Source organism: Pleurodeles waltl, chromosome 6 (genome assembly GCF_031143425.1).
Source record: "Pleurodeles waltl isolate 20211129_DDA chromosome 6, aPleWal1.hap1.20221129, whole genome shotgun sequence".
Classification (NCBI taxonomy): Eukaryota; Metazoa; Chordata; class Amphibia; order Caudata; family Salamandridae; genus Pleurodeles; species Pleurodeles waltl.
The window spans coordinates 710,343,368-710,369,162 of NC_090445.1; the positions used below are offsets into that span (position 1 = coordinate 710,343,368).

At 43.3% G+C, this 25,795-nt stretch overlaps 1 long non-coding RNA gene across 1 annotated transcript in view; it reads left to right on the forward strand.

The window, feature by feature from the left end:
* LOC138302027 (uncharacterized) overlaps positions 1 to 12,896 on the forward strand; it is a 164,514-nt gene extending 151,618 nt beyond the window's left edge. Inside the window, exon 3 of the long non-coding RNA XR_011205228.1 lies at positions 12,736 to 12,896. This is a non-coding gene — a long non-coding RNA (uncharacterized lncRNA). The remainder of the gene's footprint in view (positions 1 to 12,735) is intronic.
* Positions 12,897 to 25,795: the final 12,899 nt, after the last annotated feature.

Consider the following 25,795-nt stretch of genomic DNA (forward strand, 5'->3'; position numbering starts at 1 on the left):
ACTGGCCCCCTATAACCTCAGACCTTTCTAGGCCAGGAGGCCTAAGCAGAGTGCACCTGGTGGCAAGGGCTTGTCACCGGGAGTGAAACAACATAAGAATCATGAAAATAGGCCCATATGCAGCAATGAAGCATGTGGGGCTCTGCTGCTGCTCCAGACTGTGCCCCTGAGGTGAGCCAAGGCCTGGGGGCTGCCCCCAGAGGAAGAGGAGCCGGAGGCGTGCTGTCACACTCCCCCTATGGAAGAAGAAGGGGCCCGGACCCCCCCCTGGGGCCCCTGGAGCCTGGCCCGTTCAAGGTGATGGGGGCACCATCGTGCACCCCCTTGCTGCGGTGATGTAGGGACCCTGGACCCCATCCTGAGGCCCCCTGCGGCCCAAGTAAAGTTGGGGAGCGCCATCACGCTCCCTGTGAACACAGTGGAAAGGGGCCCTGGACCCCATCCCGGGGCCCCCTAAAGATGGATAAGTGGGGGGGCACCGTCGCACACCCTCGCAAGACAGCCGCAGGCTGTGGAAGGGGCCTGCTGCCGAAGAAGAAGCCGGGAGCACCGTCGAGCTCCCTGTGAAGATTGGAACTAGAGCCCTGGACCCTATCCCGGGGACCCACCAGAAGCCAAGTAGTGGGGAGCAGTAGCGCCCCGTGAAAATCACCCAAGGGGCCCCAGACCTCCATCCCGGGGCCCCATGAAGAGGACATCGGGGAGTGCGATCGTGCTCTCTGAGAAGTGAGGGGCCCCAAACCCCAACCCAGGGCCCCAAAACTGCAGAGGAGGAGAGGAAGTGCCGATGGAGTGCCCCAGGCGGACCGTCTGGCCGCAGCCCCTGCACACATCTGCCCACAGGAGCAGGCAGACAACACAAAAAAGGACGGCTATCACAGCCGCATACGGAGGTATTGGCCATGCAGGGAGCCGGTAGGGGTGGCCAGGGGTGGCTCCCTGAGCTGCCCGCCAATGAGGAAGCACTTACCTGGTCTGGTGTTGGGGTGTCCAGGTGGCACCGGGAACCCCAAGGCAGAACACCAGCTCTGGCAGCACCTCAGCTCTCCCAGGCTCAGCAGGAGAGCCGCTCATTTATAATGCTTCTTACCCCAGCATGAATCTAACCCTCTAACCGGCTTGTGGGGTCACCACCAAACAAGTGCCCATAGACAGGGGAAGCCACAGGAGCAGCGCAGCCTCACTCCAACACAGTTTTTGCCCCCCCAGGTAGTGTGGGACAAAAGAGTGGTAACCCCCCCAAGGGTTCCAACACTACGGGAAGCACAAGCTTGTTTGGACTTTTGTTCTGGTTTGTGGGACTGCGCCCTCTAGGGGTGTATGATGGTATTACGCAATGTTAATCAACAGTAATCCGAATGTTTACCACTAAGTAATCCAAAGCTTATCCAAAAGTAATCCTATCCCTTAAATTGCTTAAACATGGCTCTACATGTTCCTTGTTGATGCTAATTTGAGTAATGAGACTGAAAGCCATCGCTTGGCATGGTAGATGTACCTAATTGCAGACTTAGGTGCTCTCATTCTACATTGCAGTCCAATGTTGCATTTTGCACAAGTGACATGTAGGGGCTATGGTCTGACTGATGCATGGCAACAGGTCCACCCCCACTCACAGAACTACACTTTCTACTCAGCTTCTTAGAAGACCTACACCCACATAGATCACTTCCTGGCCACACTTGCTTTTTCAGAACTGATTCAGGACACCTCGATCAAACTTAGGTCGCTATCTGACCATGCTCCCCATCCCTGACTTCATACATTGACATAACTCAATAGAGATCCTCGCGCTGTAGGATGAGGGAATAACTGCTCCATTCACCCCCTAATGTCGAGGCGATGCGCCGCGCCATCATAAACTATCTTAGCAACAATGGCACAAGACCAGTCTCCTCCATCAAGGAACTGCTAAAGCTTGTCATATGGGGAGAATTTATTGCAATCTCGGCAGCCGGGAACAAAACCAGCAAAGAAACACGACAACGGCTGGAATGCATAGTTCTAGAACGGGAAGCCAGACACAAATGCACTGGGGCTCCAAGGGTATGGAGGGAATTAAAGCACGGTTGAAACTCAAGTGACTTGACAGGGCTGACTAAGCGATGGCATGTTTGAAGCATAAGTTCTATTTAGGAAGCAATTGATGTGGCAGTATGCTAGGGCGCAGGCACCGTGCCTGCGCCCAGGCCACTTCAATGTTATTCGGTCATTTCCAACTGAAGAAATACACACGGACCTGCAAATAGCAGCTGCCTTTCACCAATTTTACCACACTCTTTACACAGCCCCTGAAGGAGACCCCATAAATTATGCCAGCTACCCGACTACATGTATCATTACCCCCCCTACATGATAATGATGCAGAGGCCCTGGAGAAACCCATATGCATAGAGGAGGTCATGTCAGCTATAGCTAGGTTTAAATCTGGCAAGGCTGCCGTACTTGATGGCTTCTCTTCCATTTTTTATAAGACTTTTTGCCCAGAACTTACACCACTCCTAACGAGACTCTAACTCTTTTACGGAAACGGCTTCCTTACGGCCTCTATGCTTGAAGCCACTATTACCATGATCCCAAAGCCGGGCAAAGACCTCACTAAGTGTGGGTTCTATAGGCCCATCTCTTTACTCAATATAGACACCAGACTTTTTACCAACATACGAGCCCACTGCCTGATCCCCCTTATGCCTGGCTTGGCTGACCCCAAACACATGCTACACTTAAGAAACAAGATCTACCTCTCTAAAAAGGAGGCCCTCTTTCTCTGAATTGATGCAGAAAAGGCATTTGTTAGAGTCCATTGGCCCTACCACTTTGTGACTCTCTCCCATCTGGGCTTTGGAGACAAATTTAGGTGCTGGGTAAGGAGTGTGTGCAGCACACCTCGGGCCACAGTATGGATGAATGAAGTATCTTCGTATCTATTCCCAACACAATGCAGGAAAAGGGGGATGGCCTTATCCCCACTTGTCTTTGTCCCGTACATGAAGCCTCTGGCCCAAAAGATTTGAGCTAACCCTGGTATTACCAAGATAAAGTTTGACGGCGACCGTCACCTCATTAGCTTATACAAGGTGATTCTGGCTATCTCAGATACGGTGACATCTCTCTCCCTGCACTGGTGGCTGAACTCCAGGAGTGTGGGCAGGCCTCAAAGTTAACATTGTAAAAATCTCAAATCTTAGACCTCTCAGTGACACCATTTTATGAGGCCACTCTCCGCTCTAGATTTCCCTTTACATGGGCAAATGACCACATTTCCTACCTGGGGATCAAACTGGCTTGATCTTTACTACACACACTCATGTTAAACTATTCTACTCTCACACCACAAATGCTGGCTGAGCTACAAACTTGGCAATGCCTCCACCTCTCCTGGCTGGGTCAAATCACTCCGATAACAATGACTACCTTACCTCGCATCCTGTATCTTTTTCAAACGCGTCCTTTGACCTTGCCAAAAAATAGCATCGATAACCTCCAAACCGCGATCTTCAAATGCATCTAGGATAGTAAGCCGCCTCAACTAGCCAAGCACTTGATGCATCGCCCAACCCGAGGAGGGGGACTTGCAGTCCCCCTGCCTCTAATGATACTTCCAAGCTGTCCAATTATGTTTCTTAGTGTAATGGAGTTGCCTGCTATTAGAGAAATAGTGGTGCTTAACGGACCAGGCAGTGTGTGGGTCGCATATATGGAAGGAACCTTGGCTTCCCCATAAACACTGGGGTGTGGGGACTCTACTCATCCCATGTTACCAGCTCAGTGTTTCATGTCTGGGATGGGGTAGTGACTAAAGCGGGTCTAACCTATTTCCCATCCTCGATAGCCCTCATCTTTGCCAATCCAGACTTTAACCCTAGAATCCACCTTGATCAATTTCGGCAATGGCACATGGGAGGGTGTAAAAGAGTGGGCTGCCTTTTTGATCCCCATGAGATCATCCTGTTTGAGCAGCAAAGGAGTGACTATGGGTTGACAGAAGTCGAAACACTGCAATACTCACGAATCCGCCATTGGGTGCTGCAACCTACTCTGCAACTGCATGCCGGTAGACCTCTCACACTGTTTGAGAAATAGGTCTTTCTTTAAAAAAGATGACTAGCATCTCATCTCAGAGATCTACAGTCTTTTGAGGACACAAACTCGCTTGACTAAGACACCGGCCAAGCTTGCAGGGAGATAGAACTAGGACGAAAATTGACTGACAAAGAGTGGGGGGATATATTCTATAGGGTCCATCACTCGGCCCACAGCATTGCTAGCATCAAAAAAGCATGCCGATTTGATGGTTCCTGATCAAATGAGTGTTGGAGGGGATGCAGGAACATGTGGCACTGTCAAAAACTCAAACATTTCTAGGACTGCATAATAACTGACATAGATCAAGCCTTTGGTACTAAGATTCCCTGTTTCCCAGCACACACCATCCTGGTCCTTCCCAATCCCTTAATCTATCCACTCGGATCCCCATGAGGGAAACAGATAGCCCTGGCCCTTAGCACAGCACACCAAGTAATTTTGGCACACTCGGGCAAAGAGATGAACCCCGACTATATTGCAGCCCTACACAAACTGTGGTTCATTATTAGGATGGAGAAGCTATCCTTGGCATGAGGCCACCAAGACAAAGACTATCACACAACCTGGTCGCCATTACTCCAAATCTTATCTTCAGAATTGAATGAGCTACCCAGCCGTTCTTACCTAAATGTCCTGCACATCATACCACAAAATGGAACGACCCTAGATTAACACTAATTTACACTCACACAAGCTTGCAGCTCACTCACCTATATTGCCAGCACTGGACTGACTAGTGGACACAGAGGAGGATGGGGGTGGGAGTTGGAATTGTGTGAATTAAGGTTTTGTATTTACTCATTTTCTTACTACTATACTTACACAATGCTGCCAGCCTCTGGGTTGTTGGCATTAAGCAGTGTACACTGTCTGTTGACCAACTTCATCTGCTGGCAGCCCTATGGGTTGTAGGCATTTAGCTGTGTAGCACTAACGAATAAATAGAAGTGATCTAGAAAGGACCTTCCTTCAGAAAAGCAAAAACACTGAATTGCGGATGATTTATTAAATAGCATTTTCTATGATAGTGAGTTATGGGTTTATAACTAACAGCACCTATCAGAATTAGGTTTCGGCTACTCTGCCTTGCTACCCTCCTAGTCAAGTGTTGAAAGGTATGAAGGTCTGCAGAAGTGAAACACCACAGCTGACACACTTGGTACCCTGTAACCCCGAATTGCCCTGAGGCCCAATGCCCAGATTTCTCACAATATTCAACATTCTCTTACATCAATGGAGTTCATTCGAAGACTGGAGGCTACCACTATGCATATATGTTTTAATTGCCACTCCTGTATCAACTTTAAAGAATCTACAAATGAAAGAATTCCAAAGTACAATCAGAACACAGTAGACCATTAATAGTCCCTTCACAGAACATTCCTCTTCGTTTAAATGCTGCCCCTGACGAGGTAAGTACTTTTAGCATTTTTTTAATGGAATTATGTTAATTTGAAGCGCTAAAATGTCTGGGATTAGAAGCAATGCTTCAGTTTGATTGGGGGCTTCTCATTGAAGAAGCATAGGTTGGGAGCAATCTTATAAGCAAATGGTTTTAGATTAATAATCAAAATCCTGTTTATGTATAACAGGCATTTTAAAACAAAAGTATGTTTGCATTTGAAATTCATTGTTACTGATTGGATAGTTATAGGAGGCATGAGAGCGCATGGTAATGATCGTGCGCACTGTTCTATCAAATTAGTGAATGTTGGGTGGAGGCTCTCAAGTGCAGGTTGCTGTCAAGCACTACGCGGTTGTGTTTCTCCAGCACGACATCAAGCACACAATAAGGTTGCCGTTAAGGCCAGCGCTAGTGTGGCGCATGCCCTTACCTTCCTACTAAACACGCCCGAAACATCAGACAGCTCAGTGGCATTACGGATGAGCGATTTGACTGCGCGCACACTGGCTGATTCGTTTTTTGACCAGGATTGGTACGACGGGATCTTGCATGATTATGGCGGTCATCTTGGATCGAGTTACTCTGCATAATTGTCTAAGTGAACATGTTAGTACGCATACCATCATAATTAACCATAATACACATTCACAATTAGCTGAGCTCAAGAGGAGAGGCTGATAATTAGTGAAGTACTGGACAATAGAAGGTGCATTTCTTTGCAGAAAATCAGTTCTTTACTTAGATGGGTGTTTTAGAATAAGAACGTTTTTAAGGTTTTAAGGTTTTAAGTGTATTCTGTTAAGAGTTTATTATGATGACTGAGCAGGGAGGTAGTGAGGACATTTCAGGAGCCAGAGTGAATGAGGAAATAATTAAAAGACAAATATTATAAGAGAAAAAAGAAAGGCAATGTAGTCATGTAAAGAGTTTTTCTCAGTATCAGAGGATGAGGATGTGAGACAGAAAGGAGGGAAGAGATTAAGGGAGACAAAGAATGTGTGTTAGAAATGGGGTCTCTGGTTGGCAGTCAGTTTACACTCTGTCCAAGTAGGGACCCTCACGGTAGTCAGGACAATGGAAATACACACTTAGATAACCCCTGCTTATCCCCTTGGTAGCTTGGCACAAGCAGTCAGGCTTATCTAAAAGGCAATGTGTAAAGTATTTGTACCAGCACACACAGTAATACAGTGAAAACACTACAAAATGGACATCACACCAGTTTAGAAAAATAAGCAATATCAAACAAGATCAAACAAGACCAAAAAGACAAAAATTCAACACACACAAGTCAAGATATGAATTTTCAAATTAATAAGAATTTTACTCCATAGGAAACGATTGAAACGTTGATTCTATACAAAGTACCTGGTTTGCATCACAAATGAAGCTGCACTGGCGGGCGTGTGTCAGAAGGGTCAGCTATGGGTCATTTCCTTATTCACAAGTGAGGCCATGTGTCATTTCTTCTCCAGTCAGGTTGGCGATGTGTCGATTTCCGGACAGGGCACCTTGGATCCGCACAGGTTCACAATGACTCTGACGGCCAGCGATGATGCATGAGAAATCCGGCTGCACGGTGTTGGAAAACCGTGCCGCAAGGGGTTTGCATCATTATCAGCAAATGAAAGCGGGTGTTACGTCTTTTCTCCAGCTGCGATGCATCAATTTCCCAGCTGCGCCGGAGGTGGACTGTGGATTTTAGCCGGGTTGCAGGTGGTGTTTCGTTTTACAGCCGCGTTGTAGGAGGTGCATCAAAATATTTCTCTGCACGGTGTTCTGTGCATGGATTTCAGTCCTTTTTCTACCAACTTCACTTTTCAAGGGCCCAAGGACTGGATAGAGCACCACTTGGTAGGGCATAAGTCTCAGCAGAGTGCCCAGGTCCTGGCAGAGGAAGTCTTTGATGGCCCTGAGACCTCTAAACAGGAGGCAAGCTCAGTACAAGCCTTTGGAGATTCTTCACAAGCAGGGATATTCCACAAAGTCCAGTCTTTGTCCTCTTTCAGGCATAAGCAACAACTGCAGGCCAACCCAGCAAAGCACAGTCACAGGCAAAGGGGCAGTACTCCTCTTCCAGCTCTTCTCCTTGGCAGAGGTTACTCTTGGTTCCAGAAGTAATCTGAAAATCTGGGGGTTTGCCTCCACTACTTATACCCCTTTTTGCATTTGAAGTAGGCAAACTTGAAAGGAAAGTCTCTGTTGTTCACAAGATCGTGCCCGGGCCTGGCTCCAGACTCACACAGGGGGTTGGAGGTTGCATTGTGTGAGGGCAGGCCCAGCCCATTCAGGTGTGAGTGACCACTCCTCCCTCCACTCTAGCCGAGATGGCTCATCAAGATATGCAGGCTACACCCCAGCTCTCTTTGTGTCACTGTCAAGAGGAGATTCACAAACAGGCCAATTGTCAGTCTGACCCAGACAGGCAGAGTCACAGAATGGTTTAAGCAAGAAAATGTCCACTTTCTAAAAGTGGTATTTTCAACCTAACAATATATAGACTACCTTCACTAAAAGATGTTTTTTTAAATTGTGTGTTCAGAGACCCCAAACTTCATATCTCAATCTGTTGTCGAAGGGAAAGTGCACTTTAAGGATATTTAAAGGCAGCCCCCATGTTAGCCTATGAGAGAGATATGCCTTGCAACAGTGAAAAACGAATTTGGCGGTATTTCACTGTTAGGACATGTAAACACATCAGCCCCACCTTTAACATGCCTTGCACCCTGCCTATGGGGCTACCTAGGGCCTACCTTAGGGGTGCCTTACATGTATAAAAAGGGAAGGTTTAGGCCTGCAAATGGGTACACTTGCCAGGTCGAATTGGCAGTTTAAAACTGCACACACAGACACTGGAGTGGCAGGTCTGAGCCATGTTTACAGGGCTACTCATGTGGGTGGCATAACCATTGCTGCAGGCCCACTAGTAGCATTTGATTTACAGGCCCTGAGCACCTCTAGTGCACTTTACTAGGGACTTACTGGTAAACCAAATAGACCAATCATGGAAAAGCCAATTACACATACAATTTACACAGGGAGCACTTGCACTTTAGTACTGGTCAGCAGTGGTAAAGTGCCCAGATTCCAGCACACAGTCCAAACATAGGAAGCAGAGGCAAAATGACAGGGGGAGACCACACCGGGATGCCAGGGCTAACAATGTGGAAGAGAATAAAATAAATAAGAAAGGAAAGGAAGGATTAAACTCCAAAAATAAGAAAGGTGTCCTTTGCGGCAGGAAAGCCTAAGTGTCCATAGTGACACACAGGGTGATAAGTTTCATGAATTGGATATAGTACCTTTGACGAAAGATGATAAAGAGTTGAACGAATATGTCTTGGACATTGTTGAGGATGATGAATTTCAAACAGAATATGATGGATATGAGTAGAAAACCATTACGAGAATAGATGTTCTCTACTTCCTACCACTAACCACTCTCGAAGTGGTGAGTGGTGGCCGATAGAACAAGCTGGCAAGTTTATTAAACAATGGCTGAGAAAACCCTTGGAGAAAGAAGAAGGGTATGAAAGGCTGAATGTTCTAGACTTGTGATGGATGATAATGTGTGTATAGTACCTAATTTATATCCTGAGATTCTCAGTCCCATGAAAAGGATTGCAGAATTCTTTAAAGCAATGTCAGGATAAGGTTTTAGATTACCTAGGATCTTTAGCTAGAATATTTGACATGGCAGAAGTGGCATATATTAATGAGACAGAGGTAGATTTGGAACTTTTAGGAGGATGGAGCCAGAGAGCGACCATCCTTTTGGGCAATGCAAATGCTGGTTTGTTGACAGAAAGACGTAAGGCTGTACTTATGAAAATCACCCCAAAGTTGGGTGAAATGGCAGACAGAGAGCCCAGCAAAGACGCAAAGGGTTTGTTATTTGGGGAAGGCTTAATTAAAGGCCTAAGAAAATATGTGGCAACTTTCTCAGCACTAGACAAGGCACAGGTGAACAAGAGAAAGGTTTTCGGGAGAGGTGTTTTTGAAGGGCCAGTGGAGGGGGACTGTTCACTGGCCAGGGACTGCAAAGGTCCCACTATAATTTCCAATCTAGAGGTTATGGAAGAGGGTTTCAGGCCTCAACAGGATTCTACTCAGTTAGAGGTAGAGGTGGTCATTCAGAATGAGGAGGAGGCTAGCTGTAAGGACCACATTTTTAAGGAACCCAAGGTGAGTATAGTGATTACCACTGGTTTTTCCCAAACAAGGGTAGGAGGTCGATTGAAGCATCTTATAAAAGAGTGGGGGAAAATAATGAGAGAACCTTGGGTCTTGAAAACAATTCAAGGCTACGAAATAGAGTTTATGGATCACCAGGGCAGGTGAGAGAACAAAGAGAGCTATGTAAGCCTGAGGAGAAAAGGTTGGTGGTAGATTCAGAGATAGATGCAATGTTACAAAAGGGGAGCAACAAAACAAAAAGAGAAGTATATGAGAGGATTTGTAAGCACACTCTTTGTAGTTCAGAAAAAAGACTAGGGACGGAGACCAGTTATCAACCTAAGGGAGTTTAGCAGGTTTTTCACATACAGACACTTCAAGATGGAGGGGATCTGTTGTTTAAGAGAAATGTTATTACAGAATGATTGGTTAGTGAAGTTGGATTTGAAGGATGCTTATTCCCTTATTCTAATAGAGGATAGCAGTCAGAAAAGGTTGCAGTTTTGTTGGAGAAAGAGGTTATATCAGTTCCTATGTCTGGCTTTTGGTATGTCCTCTGCCTATTGGTGCTTCATGAAAGTGATGAGTAATTATAGCATTTTTGAGGGAAAGAGGAATAAGGTTAATAGTTTACCTGGATGATATTTTGACTATGTCTTAGGTCAAGGAACAGTCAAGGAAAGAGTTAATTATGATAAGGATTTATTAGAAAAACTGGATTTTATGAAAAACACAGAGACATGAAATTTGGACTCAGCTCAGAGGATAGAATTTCATGGTTTTTAAGGTAGACCATGTGAAAGTTATGCTTCAGCTTTTAGAGAGGAAAGTGAAAATGATAAAGAAGGAAATTGTGCATGTGTTAAAAATTGAAGAATTGTATTTGACAGCTATAGCCTGGATGGTAGGTTTGTTGTTTTCGTCCATTCAAACGATTTTCCCAGGATCATTGCATTATCGTGCATTGAAAACCATAAAGAGAGGCCTTGAGGAAGGGATTATGGTATGGGGACAAAGTATTGCTAAATCAAGAGGCACAAGAAGAATTTAATTGGTTGTTCGAAGGCATGGATGCATGGAACGGATGAGTGATTTTTAGTTGTGCACCGGATTATGTGATGGAAACAGATGCCTGGATGAGAGGCTGGGGAGCACGTTTGAGGACTGTGGTCAGGAAAGAAAATGAAGAAACATAAACTATTTAGAGATGATAGTAGTTAGGTGTGCTTTGAAAGTTTCAAAGAGTTTCTAGAAGGGCAGTCAGTATCAATGAAGATGGACAACATCTCAGCAGTTGCGTATATCAAGTGTTTAGGAGGGAGCAGATCCTGTAGATTTAGTGAAATAATTTAGGTATTTCTGAATGGAGCAGAAGATTGTGGTAAAGGCATAGTATTTGCCAGGGCAGATGAATATGATAAGCAGATTGGAATTCAAGGAGCACAAGGGATTTCAGTGATCGGAAGTTGAATCCTTGATATTTCAGAAAGATAGACAATATATGGGGTCCACGGGAAGAGGATCTTTTTGGAAGCAGACTGAGTTTCCAGTTGAAGAAGTACTTCAATTGGACTTCTGATCCAGGGGCTTGTGGAGTGGATGCTTTTCCACAGAAATGATGCAATGATTCAGATTCAGAGAGTTAATGAAGTGGGGACAGAGAAGTGTCAGATTGTATTGGTGAGCGGTTTTGGATGCCTCAAGTATGGTTTATAACAGTAATCAAATTGGCATGTGAGATACCTTATTTTATTTCGGAATCAGAAGGGTTACTAGAAAATGGCATAGGAGAGGAACACCCATTAGTGCTAGGCAGAGTATTGGACCTTCTTGTTTGGAAGGTGTCAGGAGAGCTGGATGTTTTGAGGTACTTTTTAACAGGGCTGTTGAATTGCTTGAAGAATCTTGTGCATCTGGAACCAGAAAAAGGTATAAAGAGATTTGGAGAATATGGCCTAGTTGGTGCATGGAGAGAAATCTGGATCATGTGGAGGCTCCTGTAGTAGAGGTGGTGAATTTCCCAGTAGAGCAATTTGAGAAAGGACTGAGTTACAGAACTTTGATTTGTTATAGGTCTGCTTTTTCAGCTGGACATGTTCATGTGGATGGAAGAACAGTGGGAAGAGATACTATTGTGTATAGAGTTTTGTTTTGAAAAGCATGCGGTTAAGAAGGCCACCTAGAGCAAAGTAGGAAATGTCGTGGGATGTTAACTTGTTACTAATGTTGTTTGAGTCCTGGCCAGGAAATAGGTATCTGGATTTGAAAAGACTTTCAGTTAAATTAGCCTCTTTTTTATGTCTGATATCATACAGAAGGGTTTTAGATGTGAAGATGTTAGTGGTAAGTAATACAATTAATGGACCAGATGGAGTATACTTTGAAATATGGAAAAGAACAAAGACGATGTCTACTTCTATATTTTATCCAAAATCCACAGAATGTGAAAAATTGTGTGTAATTGAATGTCTGAATGAATACAAAAACAGAATGTTGAAAATCAGAAAGAATAGTGAGAATCAATGATTAATTTCATATGTGAATCCATAGGGAGCAGTGGGTAGTGTTACTATTGTGAAATGGATCAAATGGGATATGAAGCAACCAGGTATTGCTATTCAACAGTTTAAGGCACACTCTGCGAAAGGTGCAATGGCTTCTAAAGCTTATCTTTGTGGTGTGAGATTAGAAGAGATCTTGAAAGGGGCAGATTGGGCGCGTGCAGAAACATTTGCAAAGCATTACTTCAAGCCAGTAAGGCATGTGGCAAATGTGTTGTTGAAGGGGTTTCAATAAGCATAGTGGTAGCTTCCGGTCTTGAAATGAGATGGCAATTCTCTAAGTCTAATGCACAGAGAATAAAGATTTCAATAACGACACGGAGGACAACATTATCCCACCTGCCTCTACTCTTAGATGAATTAAAAAACAAACATAGAATAAGATATTTTGCAATATAAATCTATGGAGATGTTTTAGGTGATATTAACTACTGTTCAATGTTTTAAGGTAAGTTTTTGTTTGTGCTGTAGGACAGATTACACTAATACTATAATTTATTGTTTTAGAGTCACAATAAAAAAGGATAAAGAGGCATATTGACGGAAGGAGTTCGAGTGGTGATGACCAGAAGTTTCATGCTTAAAAAGTTTGCTGCATTTAAAGAAAATGAATGTTCTCTGAAGGGACTATTTATGGTCTACTGTGTTCTGATTCTACTTTGAAATTATTTTGTTTGTAGATGCTTTACAGATGCTGCAGGAGTGGCATTAAAAGATATATGCATAATGTTCGCCTCTGTGTCAATGAAATCTTGATTGTCAGTTCATTACACTTGGAGAATTGCCATTGTAGGAGTCACAAGCCTGTTATTTTTCAATAGAGACCAATGATGTCCAGTTAATATCCATGCATTAAAGACATTGGTACTGAGAGAGATGTGGTTTATGGCTGCAGGAATTCTAATCCAGAGTATCTCAGGGAGAGGGGCCCCAGTCATGATTTGCCACTCTTTCTCATAGGGAGAACTGATGTGGGTAAAGCATCTTTCCCTTAATGTTATCCATGGCATGTACTGAACTCTATAGTTCAGAGATCTGTGTACAAAGGCAGCACACCAAACAACAATACAATATAAAAACCAGCATTGACAAAGCCAATGGATCTGTAGCTGATAAGCTTGTGGTTTGATTATTTTCATATTATAATAGCAAGTAAATGCCACAAAAGTAAAGAGATGAATGTCATAAGCATGCAATATAATTTTGAATAATACAAATACATAAATAAATAAAAAAATGCATGTAATTCGAATAGAACAGTACAGGTGCTTCAAAGCAGGCAGGTGAACTTACCCTTTATAGATTAATGCACCTTACAGAAAAAATATGATTCTTATAGGCTCAAAGCAAATGTACTATTGAGTTTAATGTGCTCTACCCTGAAGACATAGTATGAACATATAAGGGTAACTAAAATAATAAAAAAGGATACAAATGAGTAGAAAAAAAAAACATTGGCAAGGTAAAGTAATGGCCCACCAGCCCAGGCATTCATGTGCACCTCTTTTTGGGCAGATGTGCATACGTGATCAGGCAAATGCCATCACTCACTGTAAAAGAGAACAAATGACTTAGGTGGGCTGACCTGTTGCCCAGGATGTAGTGGACAGAATCAAAATGTGAATGATAGCTGAGCACACCATTAGATAAAGAGGGCTATCCCAAAGTTTCTCTAAAGGTATATATTTTTATACTATGTATTATTTTTTTAATTACATGAGGTTGGCAAGAAACCTAAACTGGTCATAGGCTAGAACTTCAAAGGTCCTAGTTCTCAAAAAAGTAAGTTATTCTACACCAGATTTACTGCCTCACTTGAGTAAAGATTTATCTATTTTCAGAATTCATGAAGGCTTTCAAGATTATGCCTGGTAACCTGAGACTGTCGCTTGTTTACAAGCAAACTTGAACAGTTTCCAACTGCAGCTACACTGAGGACTTTCCACATGCACAAACAGACAATAACATACTATAGCAAACATTTCTGCAATGGTATTTTTTTATTTCCCATTGTAGAAATATTTTCCTTTATATCCCACCACTTTTAGTGGTACTCCCTTTCCACTGTAGAAAGGGATTTAATTGTGCCATTGACAGTGGCAAATTTCTGACCTCTGCCATAGTGGGAATATGTTAGTAAGGACACTGTAAATTTCCAAAGTTGAAAATTTACCCACAACTTTTTAAACTGCCAAACGTGGTTTAAGCTCATGAAACGGGCTCCTTTTGTGTAAAAGCTAAACATGCTTGCACAAAGAGCTTTGTGGATTTACTCCAAACAGCTTAAAACTCCCAGGGATTCAAAGGTCCATTGATGTGTGAAGTTAAGGTTCTGCCTTTGTCTAGGCATTTCAACATTTAGCGAAATTGACAGAAACAGTAAACAAAATGTTGCTTGAGTTTCTTCCTGAAATGAAGGTAGTTTATTTGGTTTCTTGTGTTGGGGACCCAGGTCATTCAAAAATGAGTCTACAGGACCTCTAAGGCTCTTCCTCTGCATTTCAGTCTTTTGCCTATCTGCTGTATGTGCTGTATTCTATTGCCTGATCTTAGAGATCCTGTAGATTGGCAGAGTAAGGACAAAGCTTGCAAACACATCTGTGCTATAACACGATGTGCCTTGTGCGTCATTGTTAACACCTTGAACTTGCTCCTCTGTTACAAATGGAGTCAGTGTGGGTCTTCATGGCTGGTGGGTGAGTTTGAATCTTCTGAGGTTTAGATAGATTCTCACTACTTGATTTTGTATTCTCTGCAAAGACTGGACTTGGGATTTAAGTATACCACCATAGATACTTGTAGTCCAATCTCAATTAAAGCTTTTTTTAATTCAATGAGGTGTGAGGAAAGGAGAGGGGTCTGAAGAACAATTTGTTAAAAAAATGATTCCAAGATTGTTAGATTTTAGGTTAGGTTTGTTTTGGACTTCACCAAAGAAACTGTTTAGCAGTGCTGTGATGTTTAAGTGTAGTGCTCCACAAGAGTTTATAGGCTCAGTTGTGATAACATAATATGAGAAGGCATTACGAGGTAATAAGAATGATCTCATTAACTATTTGATGCATCTGTGCATTTTCTGAAGAGAAAGGTATTAATTAAGGATATTCCTGAGAGAATGAGAAGGCGATTGTTAATGATTTACTTCCACACACCTAAAAGTACTTTTGCACCAGCCGTCAAGTTTTGCATAGCTTTTTGGTTCATCCATTCTTTCCTACTGATGCAACGTAGGCAGGTGTATGGTATTTGTGTAGTTTGTATGACACAAACATAGTGGAAATGAAGGAACATACTTGGCCTTTGCAATCATAACTGCAATCTGTCAGAAAGTAGCTAAATCTTTTAGGGTTCTGAGCAGAAGCAGTATGGTTTCTTCAAGTGGTGGAAAGTTAGTTGTTTTGGAGTCCTGGCTAGATGGAACCACTCTCTGAAGTGTTGCATGGCATTCTAGCCACCCAAGGTAGGTAAATTAAGCTAGTATGGATTATTCCACTTCCTAATCAAAGACACAACCTGCATACTCTAAGAACACAACAAAAAAGAGAATTTGCTTTGCTTCTAAATCCATGATTAGCTCTTATATAGCTTGAAATCACTATTTTGTAAGTTCGTTTAGCTCCATGGTGTGCACTAACTTTCTAATTACCTTGTTTTTTCTTGATGGGTTTTCTTTATTTCCTTGGGCATATAAATAATGTGATTAACCATTGATTACGTTATGTTAAGTGCACCACAAACACCATGGTCTGCAATGTTTCCCACACACCCTGTTATTAACAGTCTAGCTAATGAATTCCTTCTGTTACCTCAGACCTGCCTTACATTGTTGACAGACTGCATTCATGTTTGTAGTTTTAGTCTCTGCACATCTAAATCAAGGTTTGTCACTATCCTGAAACCTCTAGATTCCTTCTTGAGATGTCAGGCCATAGAACTTGCCAAATAGCTAGCATTAACTCATTAGAATTTCAAATCATTTGGGTCAGCGATCCTTGACTAATCAATTTCAAGTATCCCTGAACTGTCTTACCTGATTAATCAATTTCACATGAAGATTGCAGTTAAGGATCAGTCAGGCTACAATATTACATATTGATGAAGAGAAGAGTAGTCTTCTGCTCTAACAATGAAGGTCTTGCACTCAGAAGCACACAGCCATTCAACCAAAATGTTCAAATGCAATGTAACAGGAAATGAAAAGGGTGTGGTATAAATATCAAGATGGCCTCCTGCTAGCATCTCAACAGCTCAAATCTCCAAGGAACAAATCAAGAGCCTCAAGGCCTATAAAGGCTGTAGGAAATTAGGTTAGTTAAGTGCAGTTTCACTAATTTGCAAGATCTCTGCATAAAAGGTCAAGCAAAGCTAACTGGTAAATGTGTTTGTGTGCAGTACAAAGTCATATATAAACACACTACTACCTTTTCCACTTCATTTATTTAAGCCTCAATTTTCAGGGAGGATCAATGTACCAATATGGAAACTAGCGCTGCAGATCCTGAGAACATTAAAACTTTATCACTACAACTTATGTGTCTGAGGCTTGTGTCTAGAAGCATGGCTGATCCTTCCATAATGAGGACACCACCTAGGTGCGGCACCAAATTACTGCAAACAGCTCAAAGAAAGGTTCTACTCACATGGGAATGTTACACCCATACCAAAAATGAAGAAAGAGTTTTAAGAGCTAACCAGAAGTTAGAGGTATGCATTCGGGCTTCACCTTGCTGAACAGTGCGCTTACGTAGGCCCTCTAGCCACAGTTAGCGGACCAGTGTTTCAGCGATTTTAGTCACCCAGTGGAGTGTTCCATTTTACCAAGTGTCTCGTTCAATAGGCAGATAGGAAAGATGTTAAATGTGAGGTTCTTCTTCGCACGCCTAACAGAGACCATGTGTTTCTTGATGAAGGCTTGGCACGCCCTACATTCTGCCATTGCTAAGATGATGGTTTATCCGGAGAATCCTATCTGAGTTTCCAAGTCCATCATGGAAGAATGTTTTTGTTTTGTTGTTGGACTTGGCCCTCTCTGCAAGTCACCCCTAAACGTTTTGTCTTCACCCCTCTTGTTTTCTGAATTTCATTTTCATTGGCATAAGGACTGTGCATTTTACCACTCCTAACCAGTGCTAAAGTAGTACTTGTGCTCTCTCCCTAAAACATGATACAATTGGCTTGCACCGGACTGGCATATTTAATTTCTTATAAGAACCTAGTATACAGTACTACATTTAGCCAGGGCCTGTAAAGTAAAGGCTACAAGTGGGCCTGCAGCACTCACTGTTCCACTAGCTTAAAGTAGCACTTTAAAACATGTCAGCACTGCCACTGCAACCTGTAAAACAGTTTTAAATCTACTAATACGACCTGGCAAAATAAACCTTTGCCAGGCCTAAACCTTTATTTTTAATTCATGTAAATCACACTTAAGGTAGGCCCTAAGCATTCCACAGGGCAGAATGCAATGTATTTGAAAAGTAGAATAATTGTGTTTTTAAGTTTTACATGTCTTGGTGGTGAACATCTCCTGAATTCATTATTCACTACTGTAACAATGTTTTACCTTATTGCATTTAATGACCTTTGCTAACCTTTGATTGGGAACAGAGAGGTATATCAAGGTTTGACTCAGATGAATTGTAGTTTAAAATCCTGATTTTAAGTCCTAATTCTGAAAATCACACTTTTAGAAAGTTGGTGTTTTCGTGCCCTAACAATTTGGTGCCTGCTGCCATTGTCCTGGATCAGATGAACGGGAATAGCGTATCTGTTGGCCTATGTGTATTCCTCACAGACAGTGAGACAAAGGGTTTAGGTCTTGGCAGGATGGGCCATCCTGGCAGGATGGGTGGGGCGGGGCTGTTCCCTGCCCCATTTGCACTTCACAAGGGCTTGCCTTGAGCACACACAAAAAACCTAATACAAGTATTTTGTAACCCTAGACTTCTTTGAGCCTTGGCAGGGGAAGGGAAGAGCTTTACAGAACCAAATGTGGGGGTAGCCTAACAAATTCCCACACTTCAAAGGATGGCACCAGGTATAAATATTGGCCCCTCAGAGTCACTTATCAGTACATTCCTGGACCTGTTGAAGACTCCAAAAGGACCTCTTTGCTCAGCAGAGGACTGTCTGCTGCTACAGTCTTGCCTGGACCCCCAGAGGATTGCCCTGGTGCTAACACAGAACTGTCTTGCTGCTTGAGGCCTGCCTTACTGAAGAATTGGACCATCTCTGTGTCCTCAGACTACCTGAGTGACTCCAAGGGCCGGATTGGGGTATCCTGTTCTAAGCTACAGGGACATAAGCTCCCAAGGCCTCCTGCAACTGCCCAACTGACCTCCAGCAATTGGACCAGTATCTGGACCTGCCTGAGCCCTGCTGGCCTCTTCTGGAGTGCACTCCTGATCCACAAAAGGTGCCTCCGGAAGTCCTAGACCCTTGGCTAATATCAGAGAGAACTCCTCCTTGCCTAAATGAAGGTTCCATCAAATCTGGCACAAAGTGATGCAAAGACTCCAAAAGCCTCACCATCTAGCTGAAAGTTTCATCAGCACTGATGCTGAGCATCACAAAGTCTTGCCTCCCAGCTGCAAACTTCAGCACAGCTGAGGCAGAGTAAGGCAAAGGCCTGCTCAACAGCAGAAAGTTTCAACCGAGCCAACACTGAGAGATGCAAAGCCATGCAAAGCCTCACTACACAGCTGCAACCTACATCAGAATCAATGCTGAGTGATGCAAACCTCCACAAAGCTATGTTGCACAGATGAAATCTCATCAGATTTGACGCCATGCAGACCTCACACCAAGGACATGAGATATAATACTCAGCAGGACAAACTGGCCTTCATTGTCATTGGACTGAACTTGTCACTGTCCCAGTGCAGCACCACCAAATACCAATAATTGGATCTTTGTGCTTTTACTTATCTAAAACTTTGAAATTCAATATCACCGGTTCTATTAATTGGATCTTCGTTGATCTTTTTTTTAATACACGTCATTTTTATTAAGATTTTATAACATTCATCACTATGAAGAGAGGCATGTGCAGGGAGAACAGTCTCTATCTACAGTCTAATTTGCACATACGTTACTCTGGGGAGATGTCTCTGCTGACACAGCAGTGTGTTTCCATACCATAATCTCTATAGTTGTTATGCAAGACAGACTTCTCTGCTCAGGTAATTTCATCCCCACAACTAACTTGTACATCTGTCGTACTGGGGAGAGCTGTGACCAAAGTGTTAAACCCCTTTTCAAACCCAAATTTGAACACCCGTCATCCAAGACACAGGTCAGAGGAGAGGGACCAGTCTCTCCCCACACTGGACAATGCAGATTTATTATGCAAGACAGATCTGTCAGCATACTATTTATACCTGCCAGCATGGGAAGAGGAATGAACAGAGAGATTATTTTTTCACAAACGCTAATACAGCCAACTTTCAACTAGGTAAGATGTCTTAGCCGACCGCTCATTCCCAGACACCACTGCATATTCTTGTTGGTCTAGGCAGAGGTGTCAGCAGAGAGGCCACTCCTTGCCAACACTGTTCTCCACATACTTGTTGTCTTGGAGATAGGTGTTGGTGGAGAAGAAATTATTTCCCTACACACTACTGTATATGTCTGTCATTCTGGAGAGAGCTGTACTGGACAGTGAAATCCATTCCCATACCCTAATATACATGGTTATTTTCCTTGGAAGAGGTCTTAGTGGACAGGTCAGTATTTGTTATACTTACTATGACAGTAAGGTCTTACACATGAGGTGAGTTATCTTCCCCACAGTAGTATGCATACTGCTAAGCCTGGGAAGAGGTGAGCATAGGGAGGCAGTGACGATTTACACCCTACTCCACACACTGGTTACCTACATATAAGGTGTCAATGGAGAGGCAAGTCACTCCCAATATTAGACTGGAGAGGTGTCAATGAGATTTCATTTTCTCTGTACAACCTACTATAAACTGTTGCCATATTGTGAAAAGGTCTCACTGCAGAGTCTACTTTATTCCCATACCCAACTCATGGGGACTATAAGTACTGTAATAAAGGAATGTGTAAATTCTTCCTCTAAAAATGTTTATGATCTTGACAGACTCTCTCGCTGGATCATAAAAAAAGTAGGTGGGTACACAAAATCGTGGTGCAAAGTGTTACTGGAGAGACTGTCTCTCTCCAAACCCTACTATAAACACTTGTAGCCCTGGGTAGAGGTGTTACTGAAGAACTCAGTCTCTTCTCACACTCTACTGTGCACTCCTGTCATATATTGTGAAAAGGTTTCCTTGGAGAGGCCACTTTTTAGCCAAACACTACTAGAGGGGACAATAAGGCATAAGTACTTTAGTGAAGGAAAATTAGAACTATTTCCTCCACCACAAAGAAATTTTAAATGTTATGATCTCACAAGACTCTTGCGGAATCGTAAAAAAAACAAAGAAAAAAAGTAGTGGGGTATAGAAAATCTTTCTCAAGAAATAGGCTAGAGTAAAGAGGCTTGTTTGTTTGCACATTATAATACTCACACACTGTGATACAGAGCAATTGTGCATTAAATATAGTTTAATGTTTGAGCTTGCAAGACTTTTGCGAGAGGTGGACAGACATATGAATGAAAGAAGGTGTTTGTGTGCTCTCACAAGAGTCTCGCGGACGTCAGTATTCCAAAAAAAAAGGGATTTATGCCATGAAATATCATATAAGTTTGTAATAGGGTGCCTCTGACAATTGTCTGTGCGCTTATAGTATGTATTATTCAGTTATACATGGAACTGGATGCATTTCTTGATTTTAGTAAGGGGGAGCCTGTTCCCTTCTGCAGTGAAGTGCACTCCATCTCACCTATGGATAGCTGGCATATCAAACAGGATGTCATTGTGATATATACAGCCCATGCCATGGTTACGAAGAAATGCAGAAACTGTCTTATTGACATGCTTCTGAGATTTCTCAATTTACAGTGCACCATCATCAGGTCTGGGTGCTCACAATCCAAAATGCTCTCAACAATTGGAAACAATGGATGCCACTTCATACCTCTATGGCCTTTGTGGTCAATGCAAGTTTAGAAATCCAAGATTCTTGTCAATACCACAACTAATAGGATATTTTCTAGTCCAATAAAGGAAGCTGTGTCCTAAAATCCAGAGGCAAACCATGGTGCTGTATGGAGACCTCTGTCATATGAGGAGTGCTCAGCAAAATTAGCATATTTCAGGAGCAGTATGGAATTATATGAGAAGAGAAAAAAGCAGAGGGTGACAAATTTATGAATGTAATTGGTAAATTTGAGGCAGTTACAAATGAAGGTTAGGTTGTGACTAACTGCTGTTTGTATGGTGCATGCTAGACCTGGCATCCTTGGCGTAGTCTCCCCATTCTTTTTTGCTTCTGCTTCCCATGTTTTGACTGTGTGCTTAACTCTGTTTTTGTTGTTTTGGTACTCTGGGCACTTTATTACTGCCGACAAGTTCTAAAGTGCAAGTGCCCCTGTGTAAATTGTATGTGTAATTGGCTTTTCCATGATTGGCATATTTTATTTACTAGTAAGACACTAGAAAAGTGCATTAGAGGTGCCCAGGGCCTGTAAATCAAATACTACTAGTTGGGCTGCAGCACTGGTTGTGCCAACCACATTCGTAGCCCTGTAAACATGGCTCAGACATGCCACTGCAGTGTCTGTGTGTGCACTTTTAAACTGCCAATTTGACCTAGCAAGTGTACCCACTTGCCAGGCCCAAACCTTCCCTTTTTATACATGTAAGGCACCCCTAAACCAGGCCCTAGGTGGCCACATGGGCAAGGTGCAGTGTATGTTAAAGGTGGGACATGTACTGATGTATTTTACATGCCCTAACAGTGAAATACTGCCAAATTCGTTTTTCACTGTTGCAAGGCCTATCTTTCTCATAGGTTAATGTGAGGACTGCCTTTATCTTTAAATATATTTTAAGTGAAGTTTCCCTTTGAGAGCAGATAGAGATGTGGAGTTTGGAGTCCCTGGACTCACAATTTAAAAATACATCTTTGACAACGTTGGTTTTTAAATTGTCAGTTCAAAAATGCCACTTTTATAAAGTGGGCATTTTCTTCCTTAAACCATTATGTGCCTCTGCCTTCCTGTATATTCTCTGTCTGGGTCGGGCTGACAGTTGGGCTGTTTGTGAATTCCCTCTGGACAGTGCCACAAAGGGAGCTGGTGTGTAGCCTGCACATCCTGATGAGTCATCTGGGCTAGAGTGGTTGAAGGTGTGGTCACTTACACCTGAATAGGCTGTGCCTGCACTCACACAATGCAGTCTCCAACCCCCTGGTGTGTGTCTGAAGCTAGCCCTGGGCAAGGCCGGATCTTGTGAACAACAGAGACTTTCCTTTGAAGTTTATAAGTAAGAAAGGGGCATAAGTAGTGGACCCAAAACCCCAGATTTTTAGATTTGCTTCTAGAATCAAGAGGAACCTCTGCCAAGGAGAAGAGCTGAAGAGAAGTGCTGCTCTGCCTGCAACTGTGCTTTGTTGGACTATCCTGCAGCTGTTGCTTCCGCTTGTGAAAGGGAGCAAAGACTGGACTTTATGGTATATTCCTGCTTGTGAAGAAACTCCAAGGGCTTAGATTGAGCTTGCCACCTGTTTTGAAGTCTCAGGGACATCAGAGACTTCCTCTGTCAGCACCTGGACTCTCTGCTGAGACTCCTGCCCTGCCTAGTGGTACCCTATTCAGTCCCGGGGCCCTTGAAAGGTGAAGCTGGTAGAACAAGGACTGAAATCCATGCACAGGGAGCCGAGCATGAAACTTTTTGACACACTAGCTGCAACGCGGCAGTAAAAATGACACAACCCCTCGCAGTGCGGCTTTTCCATCACCGTGAGGCCAGATTTCTCATGCAGCGTCGCTGGGCATCAAAATCATCATGAACATGCGTGGATCCATGGTGCCCCGGTCGGAAATCGATGCATCGCTCTCTTGCGGGAGAAAAAAACGATGGATCGCCTACCCGACTGGAGAAGAAATTACACATGGCCTCCCTTGCAAGTAAGGAATCGATGCACTCACCTGTGCACCTTTGTTTTTGACACAAACCAGGTACTTTGTGTAATAACAATGTTTCCATTGTTTTCGATGGAGTAAGACTCTCTTTATTTTAAAAATTCATAACTCTACTTGTGCATGTTAGATTTGTGTCATTTTGGTCTTGTTTTATTTAGATAAATAGTACCTATGTTTCTAAATTGGCGTGGTCTCCATTTTGTAGTGTTTTCACTGTATTACTGTATGTTTTGGATTACTGTATGTTTTGGTATGAATATTTTATATATTGCCTTTGAGATAAGCCTGACTGCTTGTGCCAAGCTACCAAGGGGGTGAGCAGGGGCTATCTAAGTGTGCATCTTCATTAGCCTCACTACAGTGAGGATCTCTGCTTGGACAGAGTGCAAACTGACTGCCAACCAGAGATCCCATGTCTAACAGGGAAAATTTGCTTCATAAACAGTATGAGCTTTTCTACTGGCTTATTTTCAAATTTTGGTGTGATCCCATGGGAGTCTTGCGAGAGACACTGACAAGCTTCTGCAAGTGAAGCTTGATGAGGGGGATCCTCGTACAATCCCATGAGACTCTTGCAAAAGTAAAATGGAACTAGACCAAGTGACCCTGGCAAGGGGTATTTTTTTGATCTTGCAAGAATCTTGTGAGTCAGATTGTACAGAGAGAATAAAGAGCATGAATTACCGCAGTCCAGTGACATTAACTGGATAAAGAAACTGTTAGACCTTACAGCCGTAGAGTGGTTCCCCTCAACTTTTTGCCTGGTTGCCTCACATTTTTGCTGAGTTGTTTTTGGTGGCATAGGACTCTGAGCACTCTACCACTGTTGGCCAGTGCTAAAAATCACATGTTCTCTCCTTAAAACATGGTTTGATTGGTATATACCTAAATGGCATACTCAATGTACTTATAAGTCACCAACTAGTAAAGTCCACTACATGTGCCCAGGGCCTGTAAATTAAATGTTTCTAGTGTGCTTACAGCACTGCTTATGCCACCCACTTAAGTAGCACTTTAACATTTCTCCCAAGTCTGCCGTTGCAGCCGGAATGCAGTGCTACACTGCCATGTTGACTTGCCATTTAAAACCCCATGCCAATTCTTAAAGTCCCTTATGATTACATATGGCACCCCTACTGTAGACCCTGGGTAGCCCATTGGGGGGTGTGTAATTATAAGGCAGGATATGTACTTTTAAATTTACATGTCCTGGTTTTAGAAAACTCTTGAATTAGTTTTTCTCTACAGTGAGGCCTACCCCTCCCATAGGACAACATCGGGGACTCCATACTACATTTATTAATCTGTAATTCCAGATTGGGAAGGGGTAAACCTATCATTTTTAGTACCTACATAACTGTCATGATAAATCCTCTTTAATGGCAAAGTTGGATTTATTGCTACAATTTTGAAAACGCTACTTTTAGAAAGTTGCCATTTTCCTGCTTTTAGTCCTGTGTGCCTGCAGCCTGTCTTCAAAACACATCTGGAGTGAAGTGACAGATGGGATTGTCCATTTCTTCTAGACAGTCACAAAAAAAGGGAGCTTAGGTGTGACTGATGGGCCATCAACACCCCAATGGGCCATCCTGGGCAGGATGGGAGGGAAGAGCTGGCTACTGCCTCACACTTACACCTGATTAGGCTGTGTCCTGGCCTCACACAAAGGACTGCATACCCCCCTGTAGTGAGTTAGGAGGCAGGGTACAAAGCAAGGACCAGTGCGCACTTTAATGTCCTTCCTTGAAGTCTACCCTACTTCAAAGGTACAACTGGATATATGAACTGGACATCTGACCCAACAAACTCAGTATACTTCTGGATCTGTGGATACTCCGCCAGGAAGAAGGACTGCCATGTTGCTACAAGGACTACTGCTGGACCACTGTTTTGGAGGAACCGCTTTCTTGCTCTGCTGACCTATTGCCTGCTGCCCTCCTTGGACACACAACACTTGAACCCAGAACCAGGGTGACTTCAAGGGCTTGTTGACTTGCCTCGTGCTCTTCTGAAGTTTCAGGGACACAAGAGACTTCCAACCTCGACTCTGTTATCTGAGAGTCTTGCCCTGCCAGGTGCTGTCAATTCAGTTCTGGTCCTTGGAAATGAGTGTAAAGTGCAGCTCTAGTCCAAAATCCATGTATCAATGCTGTTGCGCTGCTCAAGACTGATGCATCTCTATTGACATCGACACATCACGGCTGCTGCAAGGATCAAAGACACTGCATCACTGTTGATGTCGGCACATCACCACTGCTGTGTGGGTTGAGGACAATGCATCACCGCCGACGCTGATGAATTACCGCTGCAGCGAGAATCGTGAACTGTGCATTGACAACTGCGTGGCACATCGCCTCCATTCCCAATACATACCCGACTATGTGCGGCTCGCAGCTGATTCATCGCCTACATCCTCGGGATTGCGATGTAGAACAGCCATTCTAAAAGTATACCAGTTACATGTTTATACAATGGGAGGCATAATTTGTGGCAATATTTTGGATCTGACATATTTGG